General features: G+C 40.5%; 2 protein-coding genes across 7 annotated transcripts in view; one reads left to right on the forward strand and one right to left on the reverse strand.

Annotated features, from left to right (window-relative positions):
* The window catches only part of SLC38A9 (solute carrier family 38 member 9), a 106654-nt gene extending 99445 nt beyond the window's left edge, over positions 1-7209 (reverse strand). The window contains exon 1 of one of the 6 annotated variants that reach the window (XR_002647912.3): positions 6824-7208. The gene's annotated coding sequence lies outside the window, so the exon portion shown is untranslated. Of the gene's footprint in view, positions 1-6823 lie in introns of all 6 variants that reach the window. The other 5 variants (XR_002647913.3, XR_002647910.3, XM_022597371.3 and 2 more) reach the window with 5 other exon arrangements.
* DDX4 (DEAD-box helicase 4) overlaps positions 5882-18351 on the forward strand; it is an 86025-nt gene continuing 73555 nt past the window's right edge. Inside the window, exon 1 of the mRNA XM_089908864.1 lies at positions 5882-7334. The gene's annotated coding sequence lies outside the window, so the exon portion shown is untranslated. The remainder of the gene's footprint in view (positions 7335-18351) is intronic.

Raw genomic sequence — 18351 nt, forward strand, 5'->3', positions numbered from 1 at the left:
TAAAATTTGTATGGAAACACAAAAGACCCCGAATAGCCAAAATAATCTTGAGAAAGAAGAACAGAGCTGGAGGAACAATGTTTCTTGACTTCAGACTGTACTACAAAGCTACAATACTCAAAACACTATGGTACTGGCCAAAAAACAGACAAATAGATCGACGGAACAGGATGAGAAAGCCCAGAAATAAACCCGTGCACTTACGGTCAATTAATCTGTGACAAAGGAGGCAAGAATATACAATGGAGAAAAGACAGTCTCTTCAATAAGTGGTGCTGGGAAAACTGGACAGCCACATGTAAAATAATGAGATTAGAACATTTTCTCACACCATATATAGAAATAAACTCAAAATGGATTAAAGAACTAAATGTAAGACCGGAAACCATAAAACTCCTAGAGGAAAACATAGGCAGAACACCCTTTGCCATAAATCACAGCAACATATATTTTTGACCTGTATTCTAAAGCAGAGGAAATAAAAGCAAAATAGGACCTAATCAGACTTAAAAGCTTTTGTGCAGCACAAAGGAAACCACTGACAAAACAAAGAGACAACCTACTGAATGGGAGAAAATATTTGCTAATGATATGACTGATAAGGGGTCAATACCCAGAATATATAAACAGCTCATACAACTCAACAAAAAAACAAGCAACCCAATTTAAAAATGGGCAGATCTGAATAGACATTTTATAAAGAAGACATACAGATGGCCAACAAGCACAAGAAAAGATCCTCAACGTCAGTAATCATCTGGGAACTTCAAAACCACAATAAGATATCACCTCACACTCATTAGAATGGTTATCATCAAAAAAGTAAGAAATAACAAGTCTTGGTGAGGATGTACATATAAGGGAACCCTTATACACTGTTGGGGGAATGTAAATTGGTGCAACCACTGTGGAAAACAGTATGGCAATCTCTCAAAAAACTAAAAATAGAACTACCATATGACCCAGCAATTCCACTCCTGGGTATATATCTGAAAAAAAATGAAAACACTAATTCAAAAAGATACAGGTACCCCAATGTTCATTGTAGCATTATTTACAACTGCCAAGATACGGAAGTAACCTAAGTGTCCATCAACAGATGAATGGATAAAGAAGATGTGGTATATGTATAATGCAACACTACTCAGCAATAAAAATGAATGAAATTTTGCCATTTGCAACAACATGGATGGACGTGGAAGGTATTATACTAAGTGAAATAAGTCAGACAAAGACAAATACTGCATGATATCACTTATATGTGGAATCTAAAAACTAATACAAACTAGTGAATATAACAAAAAGGAAACAGACTTACAGATACAGAGAACAAACTAGTGGTTACCAGTGGAGAGAGGGAAGCAGGGAGGGGCAAGATATGGGTAGGGGATTAAGAGTTATAAACTATTATGTATAAAATAAATAAGCGGGCTTCCCTGGTGGCGCAGTGGTTAAGAGTCCGCCTGTCTATGCAGGGCACATGGGTTCGTGCCCCAGTCTGGGAGGATCCCACATGCCGCGGAGCAGCTGGGCCCGTGAGCCATGGCCGCTGAGCCTGCGCGTCCGGAGAGGCCACGACGGTGAGAGGCCCGCGTACCGCAAAAATATATAAATAAATAAATAAATAAGCAAGCTAGAAAGATATATTGTACAACACAGGGAATACAGTCAATATTTTAAAATAACTATAAATGCAGTATAACCTTCAAAAATTGTGAATCGCTATTTTGTACACCTGTAACTTATGTAATATTGTACATCAACTGCATCTCAATTAGAAAAAAAAAGGAAAAGGAAAATAAAGATGGACATGGCATAGGAATTAAAAGCTTGGAAAATAAACATATAGTAGAGAAGTTATTAACTTTAGAGAGTTTTAAAAATATCATCTCAATTTAAAAAATTAAATATTTTAGAAATTGAAAAGTGGACTGTCAGGAAGCCAGTACCCTTTCATCAAAAAGAATAACTTAAAGAACTTGGGGGAAATTTATAAAAGAAAATCTAAAGCACATAAAATAACCTATAAATTAATGTGTAAACATCTGGAACTATTCCAAGCACTACTGAACTTTATATAGGAGTTTGCTACTATTATTTGTGAACTTAAACTAAGTTTAATGAAATGAGCTTAATGAAACTGTTATACTGTGGGAGGAAAAAGGCATAAACAGAATTGCTAAGAAATGCTAGAGAAAATTTTTAATATTGGTAAGCAGGCAGAACCTTATTGCTCTTTTTTTTTTTTTTTTTGCGGTACGCGGGCCTCTCACTGTTGCGGCCTCTCCCGTTGCAGAGCACAGGCTCCGGACGCGCAGGCCCAGCAGCCATGGTTCACGGGCTCAACCACTCCGCGGCATGTGGGATCTTCCCAGACCCAGGGCACGAACCCGTGTCCCCTGCATCGGCAGGCGGACTCTCAACCACTGCGCCACCATGGAAGCCCTTATTGCTCTTAAATCTACAAAAACTGATGAAACCACCTTCAGAAGGTATTCATTTGTTTGAATTATACACAATGGTTAAATTGGGATACGGCCTATTCTGATTCTATTAAGTAGAATGTGGTGGTTGATAGCTCACATAAGACTGCTTGGATTTAAATCCTTGGATTTACTGTGTGACTTGGGGCAACTTACTTAAATTTCCTAAGGGAATTTGGTTTGAGATTTAAATGAGATAATGCACATAATAATGTGACCGGTCCACAGTGAGTGCTCAATAAACACAGCTATCATTTTTATTATGAATTTAGTTCTTTAAAAGTAACTAGCAAAATTATATTTTGGCTTAATTTAGTGGCCTGAATAAAATCAGCTGACATATGTCTTTAGCATAAAGTGAGTAAACCCAGTGAGGTAAGAAAGATAAAGAAATTGAACTTCATAGAATTACTGAACTGTCACAAACAGAATAGACCTAAAGGGAAAGAATTCATTTCTGAAGAACAAAACAGTGTCACTTTGGAGAAAAACTCAGAGAAAAAGACAAGTCAATAGAAAGGTAGTGGAAGATGGAACTAACATTAATTTATTGAATGCCTACTACTGGCCTAATGTTTACATGTTGTTTAATTGCATCTAATACTTTAGGATTTGGGAAATAGGTATTACCTTCAAATTATTGATACAAAAAACATAAATAAATAAAAAACCATGAAGCTCAGAAATAACTTGTCCTAAATCACGTAACTAATAAAGCCACAATTGGGAATGAAACCAGGCCACTTTGATCCCAAATGCTATTTCCCACTATAGTGGGATGTCTGCTTTAAAGAAGGAGGCAGGCTATTTGGAAGACAAAAGAAGCCTCTGAAAATCAGGTCCTGTTCAGATTCGGAAACAAAAAAGCAGTAATACCTAGAATGACAAACGGCCTTAAACTCTTTAAAACAAAGTTTAGGACTAGAAGAGTGAAGATATATGCCCAAGTATCTGGATTACAAATTTAAAACAACACAGTTTTCTTGAAGCAAACTAGCTTAGATGAATTTGTTTCTCTTGATGCAAACTTCTTTGTCTCAAGGCTAGATATTTTCTTGGACAGCAATAATCCTTCCAGCAGCAGTGAAACACAGGAAACGTCAATAGCCAAGTCAGAGTAGGAAAAAAGATACCTGCTTAAACAATGGCAGAAAAAAACGGCTACACTTCTGACTTACTTTGTTAACCAATACTCTCCACTGTATTGGTTCTTAAACTAAACTGAGAATGTGGCTGAGTTTAGAAACAGGATTTTTTATGCCCTGGAGATGATACTTTCACTGAATATTGAATGTTAGGAAACCAGAAAAGAGGAAAATCTAGAAAGGTTCTTAGATTTCAGTCAGCCTTAACAAAAAGTGATAATCAAGGTTGGGGAAAATACGAAGGACATTCAGGAATTGACATAAAGTTTCCAGTTTAATCACATACATGTATTTGTCCTGAGCAAATCTGAAATTTTATGGCATTGTCAAATTAGCTTTTTATTCCAAACAAGCAGAAAACTGATGATATTTCAATGATTCAAAATAAATCATGAATGAGTCCAAAGTTCCTAGTGCCTTTCAAAGATTTATTAACATTCAAGTAAATATGAAGAACTGTAAGGAAACTGATCATTTTCAGTTGCCTCAATTAGTCAAGTAACCTGAACTTCAAATTCCCCCAGAATGCTGTTTCGAAGGAAATTTAATACCTTTTTGAAATTCTTGAGAACTATAAACTGAAGTTTGATGAATTAGGTTGAGAGGTGAATTGGAGTTTCATAGCTAATATTACTTAGATGGTAACACAGAATAGTGCTATCAATGATTAAGTAAAATTTTAAATATTCCTAAGCACTAATTTGCCACAGACTAACACTAATATAGGGAGTTAAATACAAAAAAATGACTTAAACAGATATATTCACTTCTATTTCATTCAATCCTCTGATCTTTAAGACATTGAAGTCCCAGATGCAAGATTATTAATGTCAAAGATAAGTCATTTAATAATAAGACCCTTGGGCTTCCCTGGTGGCGCAGTGGTTAAGAGTCCGCCTGCCGATGCAGGGGATACAGTTCGTGCCCCGGGTCTGGGAAGATCCCACATGCCGCGGAGCACCTAGGCCCGAGAGCCATGGTCGCTGAGCCTGGGCGTCCAGAGCCTGTGCTCTGCAACGGGAGAGGCCACAACAGTGAGAGGCCCGCGTACGGCAAAAAAAAAAAAAAGACCCTTATCATTTATTTTAAGATTGGTTTTAGTATGGGGTCTCAATATGAAAACAGCTTATTAACTTGTTTGCTGGTGCTTATGCTGAAGCATTTATCTCCATGAAAAGAACATAGAGAACAACCAAAGGAAGCTCCTAAATGTTATTTTTAAAAGTTATTAACTGTGAGCATCAGTATATCTCAAAGAATGTCAGCCCTTTCCACACTAGGTTCAGAAACTTTCTTTGACAATTCTTTGCAAAAGCAAACCTATAGTACATATGCCAAGATGCTAGCGACAATCTGCAATAAGGAGGTACTAGCTTTTGCCCAAAGAAATGGATTATGAACCCACCATACAAGTATTTATGAGTGAAAATTACTATTAACTAATGCCTCTGCAAATGGTAGAGTTTTAGATACTATATTTACATTCAGTTCACCAGGCCAGGGGTTGATAATTTGTTTTCTGTAAAGGGCCAGATAGTAAATATTTTAGGCTTTGCCAGCCATATGGTCTCTGCAACTACTCAAACTCTGCCTGTAGCACAAAAGACAATATATAAATGAGTAAGCATGGTTGTGTTCCAGTAAAACCATATAAAAAGTAAATACATTTGGCAGTGGCCAAATTTGGTCATAGTTTACCCACCTCTGTAGTATGCCAATATAAAAGCAATTGGAACCATATCATTAAAAAGGCAGCCTGGTGAAAGCAGTTATGTATATGTATGTTCTTCTAGGTAAGTCTGTAACTTCTATAAAGTCCAGTAACAAACTTTATCTAAACCTCTTCCTTATGAATTGCTTAATGGTGAGCCAATAGGAGCCATAATATTCAAATTCTGATGTGACAGTTGGAACATGCTTCCAATCTGATCAATAAATCCTTCAAAAGGTGTTAAATTTGACAGTGCTGGAAGACAATGTGTTTTAATAAAGAAATTAGCAGTCAGAACAAGGCAATGGCACCAAAGAACCTCTCCTCTCACACTGGGAACACTAAATGCTCTAGTTATGTTTAGGCAGTAGGAAAAAAAGAATACTGGCAAGTACTGAAATTTTAGTGTATTATAAAATGCTGGCTTGCTAGAAATTTTTATCTTCTTAATTTTTTTTCTTTACTTTTATGCTCGTATCTCTTAAAAAATACTATAAATCATTATTTTAATTTGTAATTCAGGTATTCCCATCCTCCTATGCTGTTTACCCTTTATTGTAACTATTTAGGGTATTATAAAAATCACAATAAACAGCATTATTTTTAAGTATGTAACTGAGATATGCAGCATTTAAGACAGAAGAAATCTAAGGCTAAATGTTTTCAGAGCTCTAGTGGGCATACAGTGGGAAAGGAAAGGTGAACTTTATTTTCTTCGAGGCAAAGAAGCTATAGGTGACATCTTAGCTTGCCACCAACCTTTATTCTTAATATGAAGTTTGTAGTTGTTTGTGAGGCAAGGAGATTTTTGTTCAAGTTAAAACAAGGGTTTCTTTGACCTACTGCAAAGTGTAAAGCCTTTCCCTTCAGGGGCTGCCAGTTACCCTGCATATGACAAGCAGTAAAAAGATAAAAGGAGGGGGAACAAGTTCTAAAGTTTGCTAATCTACTGATCTCAGCAATAGATTACGGCATGGCTTGAGAGTCATGAAAATTAGGTTTTAGTCAAGCTGGCCATTAACCGGTTGCCTGGTAGTGAGCGAGCCAGTTTCTTCAACTCGGTGGACTTAAGTTTCCTCATCTGGAAAATGAGAGAATGCGCTTGACTAGCTTTTCTCAAAGGCCCGTTCCAGCTCTATTATTCTAAGACAGGAAGATGTCAAGCCACCTACTGTGGTCACTGTCTCTCACAGTCGAGCCGGGGGAAAACCGTGACGAGGACTTCCCTGTCTCAGCCCTCACCCCATCTGCGGTCCTAGCTCAAGGCACCAATGGAGCTTCCTCCCCACCTCCCCTCTCTAGCTCTCTCCTACTCGGGATAGAAAAGGGCGCTCCCATTCCCGCAATTCCCCCAATTCTCCTCCTCTCACTCGGGTGTTCACCCACGGTAACCCTGCCTTTTCCCTAAGGTCCGGCAGACACCGACTCCCACAGCCCCTCGAGTTCTTTCTCAGCCCCCGACGGCGGCCCTGACTTGCTCTCACCCGAGACCTCTAGGAACGCGCGCTGCCTCTCCGGACCGGTCTCCGCGGGCCCCGGCTTTGGCCTCACCGCTTCCGCAAGAAGCCACAGTTCCGAGGCGTTTCCCTGAAGAACTTCCCCGGGTAACAGCCGACTCCGTCGGAAGCTCAGCCTTAGCAGCCTTGTCCCCCCTTTCCCTCCGCTCCCTCCCGGGAGATGAGTTTGCAAGGCCCGGAACGTCCTCTACCTGAGCAGGCCGAGCCCTTAATCTCAGAGAGCTCGGCAGGAAGGAGGACACCCCTCCCCCAAACTTCTCAACTTGCTGCAGCAAGGGTTCTTGTCCCCTGAACAGGAAAAGGCAACGGCCTAGGCCGCGGGGGCCAGCGGGGGATGCAGTTCTGAGAGCGCTAAGCCGGCCGCCGCAGTCAAACCTCCCGCCGCCGCGGACTACAACTCCCAGAGGGCTCTGCGACAGCCAACACGCCTCCCGCCGCAGAGCCCAGCCCTCCGGCTTCGGAAGAAAGGGCGGCGCAGGTGAGCTAATCGCGTTTTATCTGCAGCCAGACCTTTGCGCTAGAGTCTGTTGCCTGCCTGCCTTTAAGCCATCTAAGAGGAGGGACGCGATCTCCTGCAGTCTACCACCCCGGAGGCCACCTGGGAAAGGGCTGATGTGACATTTCCATCTAGGGCTGACATCCCATTATCTGTCTGTCATCTCAGGCTGTTGTCGCTGGTGCTCTGTACTCTCATCACGTGCTTGCACCCTGTGGACACCAAGGGAAGCTGGTTTGAAAAAAAAAATTGTTAGATTTGGCACTTTCTCTCCCTTGTCTAGACATTTAGGTTTGTTTTTTGTTTTTTACGTGTTGGCAGTTTAGTCACTAGGCTAAAAGAGGGGCTTTGGTAGGATTTTAAGCACCCTCTCCCCATCCCTAACAATTTCGCCGACAGCCACCCCAAATAAACATACAGTCTAAGGAAAATTGGTGTGCTTGTTATAAAAAGTCAGCTTAAGGTAAGTCTCTGAAAAGCATATGGCAATACCTCAGCTCTTCTTACGTAGGAAGCCCGTGGCTTTTTTTTTTTTAAGCAAAACAACCAGGAAAAATCCAACAATGTTAGTGTAATGTGTTAATCCCAAATGAAAGAAACCAAATTTAACAAATAGTTAAAACTAAGTGCCAAGCATTTTACATAAAATATCTCATTAAGTCTTAACCATGATTCTAGAAGTGTATATTATCCCTATTTTACAAATAAGGAAACAGCCCTAGAGAATTTTAAGAGTTACCCAAGGCCAAACAACTATCAAGTGGCAGAAGATCTGGAATTCAAACTGAGGTCTTCTTCCAAAGCCTATGCTCTCAAACTCTGCCTCTATTATCGAGGGTTTGACAAATGCAAGGCAGGTAACGTGATGAATATTGCCTTTAAGGCAGATAAAAGTTATTTTGCTAATGGTGTCCTTATTAAAAAACTTTTGCAACTGCTTTTTAGCCTGCCTTCAACAGTACATTCTTTTGATAGCTGCAATGGTGGCAAAATTTTCTTCTTTCTCTGCTTTCCAGGCTGAGAAAGTATTTTTAGGTAAGGCTGAGAAGCACGAAAGTAGATGGTATGGAATGACGTCAGCGAAAATGGCTGAATAGGGAACTTGAAAACTCTCCCTCCACAAAAGCAACGAATAACCTGGTGAAACTGTCAGAATCAGCTTTTTTTGGAACTCTGGAATCTAATAAAAAAACGCACAACAACCAGGGGAACACTTAAGAAAAGACTGCTGAATTTTGGCAAGAAATCTCTGTGATTATCTCTAGCTTGCCAGTGGCCTTGAGGACAGCAGCCCACATTCCTGGTGTAGGTTGCTGGTACCACAGAGAGTAATATGGACCTTATTCTAAAGGAGTTGTAATTTTGTGTTTTGAACTATCTGGTGGTGTCCTGAAGGTTTGGCTCAAGGGCTTACCTTTGTTTCTCCAGCCTTGGAGCCTCCCAGGGCTGAGGCAGGATTGTCAAAAGAGTTTAAAGCAAATGTATTAGCCACTGCCACCAGGGTACGGTGTAACAGTTGGGACAAACAATAAACAGGCCAAAAAGCCTAGGAAGGAAGAGGCTGGGGAAGCAGATACTTGGGGAATAAGGGGTTTTTGTTTTCTATTTTTTAAATATTTACTTATTTATTTGGTCGTGCTGTATCTTAGTTGCAGCAGGTGGGCTCCTTAGTTGGGGCATGCGTGCAGGATCTAGTTCCCTGACCAGGGATGGACCCAGGCCCCCTGCATTGGGAGCATGGAGTCTTATCCACTGTGCCACCAGGGAAGTCCTGGTATAAGGGTTTTCTTGAAAAGCTTCCTCCTCTTCTGGGGAATCCAGAAGGCCACATGCATGCCTTGGTCTGGACCCATGCTCGGAAAAGACCTGAGAAGACCCTAAGCTCTCACTTCTGGCTGACTTTCAGACTCTGTACAAGCAGGAAGTGAAGGCTAATGCAGAAATGTAAAGTATCCTGCTAAGCATTGAAGGAGTGCCCCAACACACAGCTAGCTGACAAAGACTGGGAGAGATTTTTTGCATTTTGGCTGGTTTTTTCTTTTTCTTTTTTGCTTATAAGCATTTAATAAAGATATCTCTGCTAAATCACTAGCTGACCACTAAGCTAATGGAACAGAGTGGTCACACAGCAAAGAATACAGACTTTATAGAATTAGCTGACTGGTAGTTAAGTCTAGAAGCTTGATCACATTTAAACTTGATTTTTAAAATCAAGCATTTATAGTTGGTGTTATAGACTTCCCATCACATCAGGAAGCACATTTCTGGAATTCTTTCATTTGTGATATTAAGACTATTCAGTGGGCTCAAATATTGTCTCTTACAAAGTTCGCCTTTAGCTTTTCACCAGTCATTGATGATCAGTAGCCATTGATGATCATCTTCTAGATCAGAGGTTTGTGTCACCCTTAGTGTCTGAGTAAATTTTTCTCAGTGTCCTTAGTTTCTGTTTACTAAGTGGTTAGGTCCAAACAAATTAATATGTGTTTATTTAAATATATATGGAAATTGAAAGAAAAAGATTTTATTTCATTCTTTAATAACCACAATTGCTTACTAATTGGGTGTATACACCTATTGGGCACTGCATAACTTCTCAAACCTTGAAATCAGATGGGACATCACTGTCTCCATTTCCTCTTCCACATTGGATTTTGCACAGCACTTGCTTGAGATCATAGGAATTGCTGAAAACTCAATTTTGAAAAGATACGTTAGCCAAAAGAATTAACTTGATCTAATGTTGAAACTGTGAAGTACCTCAACCGTTCACATGGTGTCTGACAGATGTTGCTGTTTTCCTCAAAAATTTAAAATACTCTGTGAAGTCCTTGTGAGTTCCCTGTGGTAACCTCATAGCTTAGGAACTGCAGGTCACTAGCAATTATGTTCCTGGCCTAAAGCAAGAATTGACAAACATTTTACGTAAAGGGCCTAGTAGTAAGTATTTTAGGTTTTATAGCCATATGGTCTCTGTTAACAACTACCCAATTCTGCCTTTATGGCGTGAATGCAGCCAACATAGGCAATATATAAACCAATGAGGTGGCTATATTTTAATTTATTTATAGAAATAGGTACTAGACTGGATTTGTTCCCAGAACTGTAGCTTTCTGACCCTCTGACCTAGAGAACACAGAGTGGAGATTTTCCTTTATTAGCTGGATTCTTCAAAGGAGAGGACTTTCCCCTTTCCTCCAGGATCTGAGCTCACTCCCTTTTTGCATTTGAAGCTCTCCAGCTTTGTTTGGGATTTATTTAAAGGTTTCATCTTTCTCGGTAAGGCCTTGTTTTGAGTACTCGTTTGGCACTTTGGTCTGATCTTGAGATCAGAATGTTTCAACTGAAGTGAGCTGAAAATGACTTTGGCCCAATTTCTTTGGGAAGGGGCTGCTTCAAATGAAACTGCTGGTTTAGCCTTCAGCCCATTCCTCTGGAAGGGCTGTTTTCTGGAGAATGGCAAAAGAAGGGAGGAAGAGAGGGAGGAAGGAAGGAGGGAGGGAGGGAAGGAAGGGAGGGAGGAAGGGCCTTTGTCCTGGCTCCTCAGGGACCAAGCTGTCTTCTTAAGACTGGCTGGGATGAGCTTGCAAGCTGTTTGAATTGAACCTATTGTGCTGTAAGCTGTTTAAACTGTTTGAAAATTGTTCTTTACTCTAGAGGAAAAACACCTAGAAAATGAGATCCCAGTTATCTAAGTATTTTGAGGGCACACCCTCTACAGGGACTTTAGCCAATTTTATGTTTAAAACCAAGGTCCTACGGGGAGGGGGAAGAAGGGTAAGCTGGGACAAAGTGAGAGAGTGGCATGGACATACATACACTACCAAATGTAAAATAGATAGCTAGTGGGAAGCAGCTGCATAGCACAGGGAGATCAGCTTTGTGTCCACCTAGAGGAGTGGGAAGGGGAGGGTGAGGGAGGAGTGGGGATATATGTATATGTATAGCTGATTCACTTTGCTATAAGGCAGAAACTAACACACCATTATAAAGCAATTATACTCCAATAAAGATGTTAAAAAAAAACCCAAGGTCCTTCCCCTTGTGCACTTCTAATTAAATAGACTGACCTGACCAAAGGCAATTGAGAATATCAATCATCATTATGGGGAACTTTTGAAATCCCCAAACTTAATATTCTTAAAACAGAATTGGACTACAAGAGCTCAAAAATTTACAATTGAGTGGAATGCTTATTTCTATGGGTATTTTGAGGCTTTCTGAAATTATCAGGAGTCTAAAATTGCTTCTGCAAAATAAGACTTTAAGATTAACTGAGGCAGACAAATGATTAAAGAAAGGTAAAATGGCTCCTGAAGCCTCAGGCTCTTCTTCCTTGGCTTCTTTGTCTCAGGCTCTGCCTCTGGCCCCTTCTTGTTTCCCACAGCTCCGTCTTCCTCTTTTTTACCACCATCCCCATACTAATTCTCTCACCAAACTTCCCCCTTTCTCTGAAACTCTCCCTACTCCCTTTTTCTCTGCACTTGTCAGTACCTGTTGCTTTAAAATTTAGCATTCTGAGGATCGAGGCTAAAAGCTTAATTTCTTGATATTCTCTGGACTAAAGCTGAACTGCGAGCCACCAAAGATTTTTCCAAAGTAACTGAAGGTTTTACACAGATTCGCTGAGGAATTTAATATAGCCATTCAAGTGTATCAACCTGGTTTCTCTGATTAATATCAGCTAGTTGGTATATGCTTGTTGGTAAAGGCCAGGTCCAGCATTGGATGAAAACTGCTAATTGGGAAAGTCCTGAAAGAGCTCTAGAATTACAACTGAGAAACCAGCGCGCTAACTTATTTTATGATTAGGCTCAGGCAATTGCTAGATGACTTCATCGAGCAATTCCTAGGGCTTTTCCAAAACGGGAAATTCGATTTGAACAAAATTCAGACTTGCACACAAAAATCTAATGAACCTGCTCATGAATATTACAATTGACTTCAGAATGTTTTTAAATAAAATTCTGGTCTTCCTTCAAACGTTGATTCCACCTGAGTAGTTTTTAAATTTTTTTACTCCTAATTTATCCCTCATGCACCCCCTTTCTGCTTTGATAACCATAAGTTTGTTTTCGATGTCTGTGAGTCTATTTCTGTTTCATAAGTTCATTTGTATCATTTTTTTAGGTTCCACATATAAGTGATATCATATGATATTTGTCTTTCTTTTTCTGACTTGCTTCACTTAGTATGATAACCTCTCGGTCTATTCATGTTGCTGCAAATGGCATTATTTTATTCTTTTTTATGGCCGAGTAGTATTCCTTTGTGTATATATATACCACATCTGTTTTATCCATTCACCTGTCAATGGACATTTCAGTCGCTTCCACATCTTGGCTATTATAAATAGTGCTGCTATGAACATTGGGGTGCATGTATCTTTTCAAATTAGAATTTTTGTCTTTTCCAGATATATGCCCAAGAGTGGGATTGCTGGATAATATGGTAACTCTATTTTTAGTTTTTTAAGGAACTTTCATGCTGTTTTCCATAGTGGCTGTACCAATTTACATTCCCACCAACAGTGTAGGAGGATCCCCTTTACTCCACACCCTCTCCAGCATTTATTATTTGTAGACTTTTTAAAGATAGCCATTCTGACCCATGTGAGGTGATGCCTCATGGTAGTTTTGATTTGCATTTCTCTGATAATTAGCAATGTTGAGCATCTTTTCATGTGCCTATTGGCCATCTCCTTTGGAGAAATGTCTATTTAGGTCTTCTGCCCATTTTTTGATTGGGTTTTTTTTTTGTTTTGTTATTGAGTTGCATGAGCTGTTTATATATTTTGGAAGTCAAGCTCTTATTGGTTGTATCGTTTGCAAATATTTTCTCCCACTCCGTGGGTTGTCTTTTCATTTTGTTTATAGTTTCCTTTGCTATGCCAAAACTTACAAGTTTGATTAGGTCCCATTTGTTTATTTTCCCTTTATTTCTATTGCCTTGGGAGACTGACCTAAGAAAACACTGGTACAATTTACTTCAGATAAATGTTTTTTGGTTTTTTTAAAAGATTTATTTATTATTTATTTATCTATTTTATTTTTATTTTGGGCTGCATCGGGTCTTAGTTGCAGCACATGGGGGATCTTCGTTGAGGCATGCAGGCTCTTCGTTGTGGTGTGCAGACTTCTCTCTAGTTGCAACATGTGGGTTTTCTCTCTCTAGTTGTGGTGCACAGGCTCCAGGGTACATGGCCTCTGTAGTTGTGGTGCGCAGGTTCCAGAGCATGTAGTTTGCGGCATGCAGGCTCTAGTTGAGGTGTGCAAACTCAGCAGTTGTGGCACACGGGCTTAGTTGCCCCGCGGCATCGGGGATCTTAGTTCCCTGACCAGGGATCAAACCCGCATCCCCTGCATTGTAAGGTGGATTCTTTACCACTGGACCACCAGGGAAGTCCCCATTTCAGAGAATGTTTTGCCTGTGTTCTCCTCCAGTAGTCTTATGATGTCATGTCTTATATTTAAGTCTTTAAGTCATTTTGAGTTTATTTTTGTGTATGGTGTGAGGGAGTGTTCTAACTTCAGTGATTTACATGCGGCTGTCCAGTTTTCCCAACACCACTTGCTGCAGAGACTGTCTTTTCTCAGTTGCCTCCTTTGTCAAAGATTGACTGTAGGTGTGTAGGTTTATTTCTGGGCTCTTTATTCTGATCCATTGATCTATATGTCTGGTTTTGTGCCAATAGCATGCTGTTTTGATTATTGTAGCTTTGTAGTATTCTCTGAAGTCTGGGAGGGTTATGCCTTCAGCTTTGTTCTTTTTCCTCAGGATTGCTTTAGCAATTCTGAGTCTTTTATGGTTCCATCCATCCGTATGGTTTTTAACTCTTATGGGTTTTTTTTCTTTTTTTTTTCAATGGGAAACTAGCTAAATTAATTATATTGCATATACACAATAAAATACCAGCTACTCCAGCTTTCTTTTGATTTCCATTTGCATGGAATACCTTTTTCCATCCCCTCACTTTCAGTCTGTATGTGTCCCTAAGTCTGAAGTGGGTCTCTTGTAGACAGTATATATATGGGTCTTGTTTTTGTATCCATTCAGCAAGCCTGTGTCTTTTGGTTGGAGCATTTAATCCATTCATGTTTAAGGTAATTATCCATATGTATGTTCCTGTGACCATTTTCTTAATTGTTTTGGGTTTGCTTTTGTAGGTCCTTTTGTTCTCTTGTGTTTCCCACTTAGAGAAGTTCCTTTCTCATTTGTTGTAGAGCCTGTTTAGTGGTGCTGAATTCTCTTAGGTTTTGCTTGTCTGTAAAGCTTTTGATTTCTCCAACGAATCTGAATGAGACCCTTGCTGGGTAGAGTAATCTTGTTTGTAGTTTCTTCCCTTTCATCACTTTAAGTACATCATGCCACTCCCTTCTGGCTTGTAGAGTTTCTGCTGAGAAATCAGCTGTTAACCTTATGGGAGTTCCCTTGTATGTTATTTTTCGGTTTTCCCTTGCTGCTTTCAATAATTTTTCTTTGTATTTAATTTTTGCCAATTTGATTACTATGTGTCTCGGCGTGTTTCTCCTTGGTTTTATCCTGTACGGGACTCTCTGTGCTTCCTGGACTTGGGTGGCTATTTCCTTTCCCATGTTAGGGAAGTTTTCGACTATAATCTCTTCAAATATTTTCTCTGGTCCTTTCTCTCTCTCTTCTCTTTCTGGGATCCCTATAATGCGAATTTTGTTGCGTTTAATGTTGTCCCAGAGGTCTCTTAGGCTGTCTTCATTTCTTTTCATTCTTTTTTCTTTATTCTCTTCCGCAGCAGTGAATTCCATCATTCTGTCTTCCAGGTCACTTATCCGTTCTTCTGCCTCAGTTATTCTGCTCTTGATTCCTTCTAGTGTAGTTTTCATTTCAGTTATTGTATTGTTCATCTCTGTTTGTTCTTTAATTCTTCTAGGTCTTTGTTAAACATTTCTTGCATCTTCTTGATCTTTGCCTCCATTCTTTTTCTGAGGTCCTGGATCATCTTCACTATCATTATTCTGAATTCTTTTTCTGGAAGGTTGCCTATCTCCACTTCATTTAGTTGTTTTTCTGGGGTTTTATCTTGTTCCTTCATCTGGTATATAGCCCTCTGCCTTTTCATCTTGTCTATCTTTCTGTGAATGCGGTTTTCGTTCCACAGGCTGCAGGATTGTAGTTCTTCTTGCTTCTGCTGTCTGTCCTCTGTTGGATGAGGCTATCTAAGAGGCTTGATGGGAGGGACTGATGGTGGGTAGAGCTGACTGTTGCTCTGGTGGGCAGAGCTCAGTAAAACTTTAATCTACTTGACTGCTGATGGGTGGGGCTGGGTTCCCTCCCTGTTGGTTGTTTGGCCTGAGGCAACCCTACACTGGAGCCTACCTGGGCTCTCTGCTGGGGCCAATGGCAGACTCTGGGAGGGCTCACAGCAAGGAGTACTTCCCAGAACTTCTGCTGCCAGTGTCCTTGTCCCCACAGTGAGCCACAGACACCCCCCACCTCTGCAGGAGACCCTCCAACACTAGCAGGTAGGTCTGGTTCAGTCTCCCCTGGGGTCACTGCTCCTTCCCCTGGGTCCTGATGCACACAGTACTTGTGTGTGCCCTCCAAGAGTGGAGACTCTGTTTCCCCAAGTCCTGTCAAAGTCCTGCAATCAATTCCCACTAGGCTTCAAAGTCTGATTCTCTAGGAATTCCTCCTCCCGTTGCTGGACCCCCATGTTGGGAAGCCTGACATGGGGCTCAGAACCTTCACTCCAGTGGGTGGACTTTTGTGGTCTAAGTATTCTGCAGTTTGTGAGTCACCCACCCCAGTTATGGGATTTGATTTTGCTGTGATTGCGCCCCTCCTACCATCTCTTTGTGGCTTCTCCTTTGTCTTTGGATGTGGGGTATCTTTTTTGGTGAGTTCCCGTTTCTTCCTGTCGATGCTTGTCCAGCAGCTAGTTGTGATTCTGGTGTTCTCGCAAGAGGGAGTGAGAGCACGTCCTTCTACTCCGCCATCTTGGTTCCTCTCCCCCAACTCTTATGTTTATTAATGGGTGGAACTGGGACCTTTTCCTTCTAGTAAAGATGACCAGGTTGGAATGGAAAACTTTGTTCACTCCAGATTTAGTAAATCTGGCAAAACATCTCTCTCATTCTCTAGATGTTACCTTAAAGGAATACAGTCAAAATTCTTAATCTCTAACTCCAGCAAATGAATGATCCTAAATATAATCAAAACCTGCCTAGTTTCTAGATTGTTACAAAATTAAGCACTTGTCTTCCAACATCCTCCCAATTCTCAGTGACAGGGCTCCAAGGAACTATAGGTGGTTTTCCCAACCCTCCTTCTTAACTGGCTTGAAGGAACATTTCTCCAGATTGAGGGAAAATCTCTTCTAGTCCTAACTGACAAGGGAGCTACACTCATTGCTCAATTCTGCTACTATAAAACAGCCCTGCCTCAAAGTACTAAAACAGTTCAAATAGTGCAGATCTTTAATGAGCCTCAAGAGGTTCTTGTCTCTGAACCTATTCCCTTTTGTTTAGGGCTTTTGAGAGATACTCACCCTTTTCTCCTTGGCTCCTCTGCCCCTATCCACTTATTAGGCTAAGACTTCTTAGAGAATTATCATGCCAGTATTCTTTCTCCCCGAAGGGGAAAATATAGAAATTGACAGTAGTCATCTAAGCAATCCACCAAGTGAATTAAATGACCCTTTGATATCTTTTATTCCATCTCTGACCGTACTAGAGCAGATGCTGGAAACGCTGATCATTTGTCCCTATTGAATCAGCTAACACTTTCCTTATGAGCAAAATCTCCAAATGATGTTGGCAAAATTCATAGCACATTTCCCATTAAAATTCAGAGAGACTCCTCAAAATCTCTTCCCAGAATTAATTGATACCCTAAGAGTAAGGAAGCCATTCAAGGTATAAAGCCTATAATAGAAGATTACAAGGCTCAAGGCCTCATTATCCCTTGTACTAGGCAGACACTCCCATTTTACCGGTGAGAAAACCTAAGGGCCAACGGTGGAGGTTTGTCCAGGACCTCCCAGCAGCAAACAACATTGTTATCTCTGTTGTTCCTAGCCCTCATAGTTATTAGGTAGTAAATTCTTTACTGTAACTGATTTATATAACGCAGTCTTTAGTATTTCAGTTGGTGAAGCTAGCCAATACCTTTTTGCCTTCACTTCGCAAGAAAGCCAATTCACCTGGACTGTAATGCCTCAGGGTTATACGGAGCCCCTATTTCTTGGGCAAATCCTGAAGGTTGATCCCTAGAGATACTGCTTTGTTGCAACAAGTGGATGATTCACTTCTTTGCTCTTGTTATCAAGCCTCCTTACAGGAAGACAGCATCCACTTGCTAAACTTTTAGCCTTAAAGGGACATAATATCACCAAAGAAAAATGGCAGTTTGCCCCAAACCAGGTTTGATATGTAGGGCGTCAGATATCAGAACAAGGGATACACTTAGATCCAGATAGACTTCATGGTGTCTTAGTTTCCCAAAACCCAAAACTAAGTGCCAACTGTGAGATTTTCTTGGTCTAGTTTGTAATTGCTGAAATTGTGACAGGTTTCCTTGGGCTAGACCTTAATGGCTAAAATTGGATTCCAATTTTTCCCTCTTATGGCCAAACTTCTGTAAGTTTTACTCAACAATAACAACACAACTTAATTTTATGGGAAGAATTGGATGACATAGCCTCAAGGTCTTAGAGAAGAGTTTGCTGAACCCACCCGCCCTTGATCTTCCCAATTATCAAATTCCATTTTTCCTTGTTGTATATGAAAAGGAAGGGAATGCCCTTGGGGTACTCACCCCAAAACATGGATTCACCATTGACCCATAGGGTATTATAGCCAACAGCTGGACCCTGTGGCATGAGGATAACCCCCTTGCCTTGCTGTGATCCTTCTAAACCTCACATCCACCCCTTTTGGAATTCATAAACTCTCATCCTTTGAGCTAGTCACAGTATACCCAATGAACCTGGCTCCTGCTTCTTTAACCTACAACTGATAAAAGG

The sequence above is a fragment of the Delphinapterus leucas genome, chromosome 3 (genome assembly GCF_059928025.1).
Source record: "Delphinapterus leucas isolate spDelLeu-1000000601 "Yukka" chromosome 3, BTC_Dleu_Yukka2, whole genome shotgun sequence".
In the NCBI taxonomy this organism is placed as follows: domain Eukaryota; kingdom Metazoa; phylum Chordata; class Mammalia; order Artiodactyla; family Monodontidae; genus Delphinapterus; species Delphinapterus leucas.